Genomic DNA, 6,298 nt, shown 5'->3' with positions numbered 1-6,298 from the left:
ACTGGAAAATGCATTTATTGACTTTATCAATTCTAAAAATTCTGAATTCTACTCAGACGGAATTAATAAGTTACCAACACGTTGGGAGAAATGTATTGAGAGTATGGGAAATTATTTTGATTAAAGAACATTGCTTTAAAGTAACTAGTTTCTTTTTTTTTGTTTAATACCAAAATCCTGCATTATTTTCCGGACAACCCAATATCTCTCTAGTACTACCCCCCCATAACGACTTTAAAATCTCATTTGTCCAAAAATTAATTCCCCAAAAATGTATCAAGTACCATAATAATCTCTCCCATCACACATTTAACGGGGAACACATTTACCCGACGCAACGCAATGCGACGCTACCTGATGCCTTGTCACGTTTTGGTAGGGTGTGCGCATCTATACGACGTCAAGCGAACGCCACGTACAGTCATACAGCTCGTATCACAAATCAGTATCGCAATCGCAACTCCTTTGTTATTAATGCAATATTTTGAGCAAAATCTTGTAATAAATTGTTAGTTAAATTTTATGAGCGCAACATGTAATAAAGTGTTTGTCAACTTGTTTTAAATAATGTTATTTCGGTGTTTTGATAAATTTTCTTCCTCACCATCATAATTAAATAATTTTAATAAAACTTGTGAATTTTGGATCTTGGTTAATTTGGTTTACATTGAAACTGGAATTTTGTAACTAATATAACGACAACATTACTTATACTTAATTTGAAATAAACTACAAACAAAAAAAAAATGATTGTCTTGTTCTGATGTTACTCGACGAAAACGGTGTAATTTTATGAGCAAAACCATGAAATAAATTGTTAGTTAAATTCATTATATCAAAAAATGGTATTCCGGTGTTTTGATCAATTTTCTATCAAACCATTAAAAAAAATTTTAAATAAAAACTAATGAATTTTTGATCTCGGTTAATTTGGCTTATATGAAAATAAGTATATTGCAATTAATATAACTACAATAATAGTCGTATTTTGAAATAAAAATATAAGTGTCCGGTTCTTTGTCTTCAATTATAGTCGATCCTACCCGACGAAAATCTGAACAGTGGGGATCACCGAGCGTAGAGTAGGATGGCGTTGCGTGGAATCCGGCAGATGTGCACAGAGGTAATACAACTTATGGAAAATTGGACTTTGGATTTGAGTCGGGTAGCATCGGTTAGCGACGCATAGCGTTGCATACATAAACGTAGAGGACCGCGGTAGCCGAGTGGTTAGCATGAGAGACTCTCACGCCGCGGTCGTGGGTTCGATTCCCACCGTCGCCTCTGGCCCTTTTTTCCCGATAACCCCCAATTTGAACACACAAGAATTCGTACTATGGCTAATATGCAAGATCATAAGGCCAATTTAAAAAAAAAAAAAGAAAAAAAAACCGCGGACATGTGTTTTGTTTTGTTTTGACATATTGTTTTGCTTTAGACAAGTAATAAGGTATGATTTATAGTTAACAATGATAACAGTTGAAATGATAGTTAATAGGTGTTGGTCTGCGGGTCAGCGTACGCATGTTGAATCAGCATTGCTCTATCTTCATTAATTAACCTACCTAATTAAATAAGTTAATATTACATTCGATTACGTTCCTCCTCAATAAACCCACGTGTGAGGAGAGACTTAATAGTGACCTTATGCCGGTGCAGCTTGAAATAATGCCTACTGATTGGAAACCAGTTATTCGTATTATCTAAAACATAGAAGATAAGTCAAATTCGAAAGAAACCACTCAATTCCCTGAAAGATTGGTCTAAAAAATTGATTAACCCATTTTCATTGCTACATTAGTTTTGTTTGTCTGGGTTTGGCTTAAATCTTCTCCTATCAGGTGCAATCCTCATTAATAATTACATTTCGGGGACGAATTATCCACGGTATCGGTTGTTTAAAAACCACAACCCTGTTTTCTTAAGTTACTAAAAAAATAAAATAATGTAAAGTTGATCCAACCTATCCTGAATGACAAGAATTGCTTTAGTTTTACGAATTATATTTTTCATTTCCAAAATTCATTTATTTGTTAAACATGTTTTTACCTTTTTTCGCCTTAGTAGAGTTCTCGCTCCTGAATTTTTTTTTAAATCCACCAGGGTTTAAATTGTTCAAGGATTTCATAAAGGTTCATCTACTACGAAGGCATAATCTATAAACTTTGATTTTATTTAGCCAAAACATTTTTGATTATAGCAAGCCAGCCATTTACAACACACGAAAGCATCAAAGCTTATCTCGTTTTCCTTTTATGAATTTGGTTCAACGGAGTATGACTCAGCGCAGTTTATGAGCCTGATAGAATAGTTTTTTTTTTCCATGGGTTCACAACCCATTTTCCTCTATCGGTCCGGAAATATCGCTTTCTACTTGCGGCCACCCAGGGTTATTTTATGTTTTAAGCTCAATAAAGCATGGATTTGTGTTTTTTTCATCCTACCTGTTAAATTGTTTATAGTGAAACATCCAGTTAACAATTATTGTTATTTTCATAGTTTTCGTTTAATAATTGAGTCTTTGTCTAAAAGTAAAAAAAATGTAAATTGCTAAGAAAAATTAAAAATGAACAAAAAAGACAGACATATAAAATTGGTTTTGATTTTGTTTTAAATTTTTAATTAACATTTCAATATCGCGTATTTCCTACTGTTGCCTTAATTACATCTCGAAGTGGCCTCGACATATTTTCTACCAGTTTGGAAATGTCTTTTTGCTGGAGGTTAGCCCATTCTTCAGGAAGAGTATTTTCAAGATCGTGGAGTCTATCAGGAAGTGAAGTTAACTCATAATTGGTCGATGGAATTCATTTCTGGAGAACGGTCTGGCCAGTCTAAGACCCTGATGTTATGATGTCGAAGGTACGTTTGTACTATGCGAGCGACATGTGGACGGGCATTATCGTGCATCAGAATAGGACAGGCAATGCGTGAAGATTCAATGTTTCATCCTCACAGCAAATGGCCGTCAAAGACCCTCCACGAACAACAGCCAACTCTGTGCGACTCTCCATTCCCACGCACACCATCACTGAGCTACCTTGAAAAGGTTGGCTCTGGAAAAAATTACAGGCTTCGTACCTTTCATTTCGCCTTCTTCACACTCTTTCACGCCCACCTAGTGATCGTAGAGCAAATCTACACTCTATAGAAAGTACAGCAGACCATCGCCCAAAGACCAATGGCTGGGTTCTCGAGCAAATGTGAGCCGTGCAAGTCTGTATGTTCTCCTTACGGTGCGAAAAGCAATTAACCGATTTAATCTTCTCCAACTTTCTGGAGCTGATGAACAACAGTAAGGTGCCGGGTACGCGAAATTCCCAAAAACGGTCATCGTGTGGTTCTGTTACCCCCAGGGCGTCCAGAACCGGTTCTTCTATGGTAGGATCCAGTTTCTCGAAAAGTCTAATGGCGTTTTGCAGTTTCGTAGGGAACACCGATGGCATTAGGCGCATACCTGATGGACCATCAATTATCAATAAGTGCCCCACATGCGCAACATCTTCACCTCTACGAGGCATTTTTAAGTTTAAAAATTGAAATTAAGAAAAGGAAGATGAAAACTAAACAGTTTATTGCTTCAGAACGCAAATGAGACTGAATTAAACATTGTTTACCTCTAATCGATATTCCCAATTTAAAACATAGCACAAACAAATATTTATCGGTAAAAACAATGAGACAAATTAAGGGCAGAATTTTCGAGAAAATGAAAAAATCTATTGGGTCGAATTTTTTGCTTTTTATATACATACATTTATTATATGTATTTTATATATGTACACATACATATATACAGGGTGAATTGCTACTCGTGCTACAAACTTCTCCAGTAGATTCTTCACCCTAAAATGAACAAAAAAGTTCATATTGTCCATGGTCCGATTCTCAACCATTTCAGAGTAATTTCNCATATATATATATATATATATATGCGAAATACCGAAATGTAACATGCCGATCAGTAACAAACAGATTGCATTAGCAATTTTTCTTCATCAGTATTAAACGGATAAAACAAGCATTGTAATTACAAATTAAGAAGTTTTAAACAGAAGGGAATAGAACTCGGAAAGCCAACAGCAAATGCGGTGTGAATATGTTTGAACGAAATCGGCAACGGATCGAATACGTTGGGAAGGGGGATTTGGCCCATATATCCCGTGATGAGCGTAAGTCCGAGCTGACCTAATTAATCTGGTGTAAATTAGGACTCGGTACTGAACGGATATGTACGGATAATCCGGGAGAGGTTTCGGTTTTGAGGCAGTGTATAAAGCTGGTTGACCTTTCTGCAATCATCATGGGTGGTCAAATGTCAAAACTGGTTATACGATCACTTTTCCCATTGGTCAGAAAGGAGTCTGGCATGAGCCGACACAATAAACTAATAATTTATAGTGTGCATTAAACCAATGTTGCTATAAGCATGCCCAGCATGGAATATTACTTGTAAACCAAATCTCAATAAATTACAGGTATTCCAAAATAAATTTCTGCGGCTGGCCACTGCCTCTCCCAGATCTTACAGATTGACAAACCCACATGAACTAACATGAAATGGAAAGAAGAGGAAATGTACGATGAGGCAAGGAAATTCTTTAAGCGTATGAGTGTCTCCTCAAATCCCATTTTCAGATCCATTGGTGCATATCCCACAAATGCAAAGTGGAAACATAAGAGGATCAAACAAAACGTACCTGGTTTATAAACTTGTCTTAATTATCAAATTCATAGTTATAAGAATATTTATATATTTATTTATGTATTATGCATTTATTTAGTTCTATATATAGCTTTTATTAGGTTTAGTAGTCCGCTTGACCAAATAAATTATTTTCAATTAATTAAGTTTTTTGGTTGAGATAAAAAAGTCAGCGGGATTCGAACCCACGACCTTCCGCCAAATACGCCGCTAATCTACCACTTGAGCTATCGTGATTTCGATCCACTCGGACACTAACATCCCATCTCAACCCCACCTTTTTGAATTTTCCCTCCTTTTTGCCATTTTTTCAAATGTTGTGTAATCTATTTGATTCTGGGTGATAAATGAAATTTATTAAATTCATTATATTTAGTGGTCCGATTGACCAAATAACTTCTTTAAATTAATTAATCATTTACTGTAAGGTATTGGTTGAAATGAAAAAGCTATTGTCACGAGCGGGATTCGAACCCACGACCTTCAGCTCAATACGCTGCTGCTCTAACCACTTGAGCTATCGTGACCTCGATTCACTCGGGCATCAACTCCCCACCTCAACCTATCTTTTGAATTCAAACGAATCAGAAAACCTCCAAATCTGATTCGTTGAGGATGGGTCAGCTGGAGACTTTAAGAAAGAGGGGAGTGATTGCCAGGATCATCAGTCGCCATTTTGCTCGAGTTTTGAGTGGATCGTTTGTTTAATTGTAATTAGTTATAAAGGATAGAAAATATTTAAATTTTTGAGACAAAGGTTCTTAGAAAGTGTTTGATTAACTATTAGTTTTGTGAAGGTGGCCCAACAATTTTATTTTATTTTAATTGTGAGTATTTAAGTTGAACGGGCGCAAAAGGGTACTTTGAGATTTTACTTAACATCAAATTGTAAGTCATTTACTTTTTATTTTATATGATTAATTATTTTTTTGAAACATTGAAATCAAATTTTATTTTTAATAATAAATTAAACTTTTTTTGTAAAGGAATTTTTTTTTCTCTCATTTTTTATAAAAAATTTAATAACGTCACAAAATTGGTAGCAGAGCTTAAATATCAATTATTTATTAATTAGATATTTTTAATTTAAACGATCTTGTAAAGAAAGAAATGGCCTCTGAGTGAGGAAAATGCAAGCAAGTCGTGGGTGATGAAAGCGCCATTTCCGGTGTTCCCTCTTTTCTATTGTAAATGTAAAAACGGACTTTTTAAAATAAGATGGGAAATTGGATCTTACTGATATTTTGTTTGTTTTAATCATATTGTCAATATAATTTGATGCCAAGTTAGTGAAAAAAGTTTCAATTACATTGGGTGTCATTAAATATCACGTACGATATTATAAGTTCTTTAAATAATTATTAGAATACATTGTTTTCGTCAATTAATTTTGAGAATACTGAGGATCAGAGTTTGTCGAAAGAAACGTTAACTGTTAGAAAGAAGGAAGTATCTCATGAATATTATGAAAAACAAGGCCTAGGAGATAGCCCTGAGGGACAACGGCGTTAATTGAGAAAACACAGATTCAACTTTTCACGTAAAACCAAGTTAGCAAGTTTAAATTTCACTCGACGACCCTTTTTTGCAAGA

General features: G+C 35.0%; 1 protein-coding gene and 1 non-coding gene across 2 annotated transcripts in view; both read right to left on the bottom strand.

Moving 5' to 3' along the window:
- LOC106663687 (C3 and PZP-like alpha-2-macroglobulin domain-containing protein 8) overlaps positions 1-6,298 on the bottom strand; it is a 648,112-nt gene that overhangs the window by 445,567 nt on the left and 196,247 nt on the right. The window lies entirely within an intron of this gene.
- Trnan-auu lies at positions 5,159-5,232 on the bottom strand. Its single transcript has one exon. It is a non-coding gene; the product is annotated as a tRNA-Asn (tRNA).

This window comes from Cimex lectularius, unplaced genomic scaffold (genome assembly GCF_000648675.2).
Source record: "Cimex lectularius strain Harlan isolate CLEC.00 unplaced genomic scaffold, Clec_2.1 scaffold227, whole genome shotgun sequence".
NCBI lineage: Eukaryota > Metazoa > Arthropoda > Insecta > Hemiptera > Cimicidae > Cimex > Cimex lectularius.
Note: the sequence above shows the minus strand (reverse complement) of the source record. Positions and strands in the feature narration are given on the sequence as shown.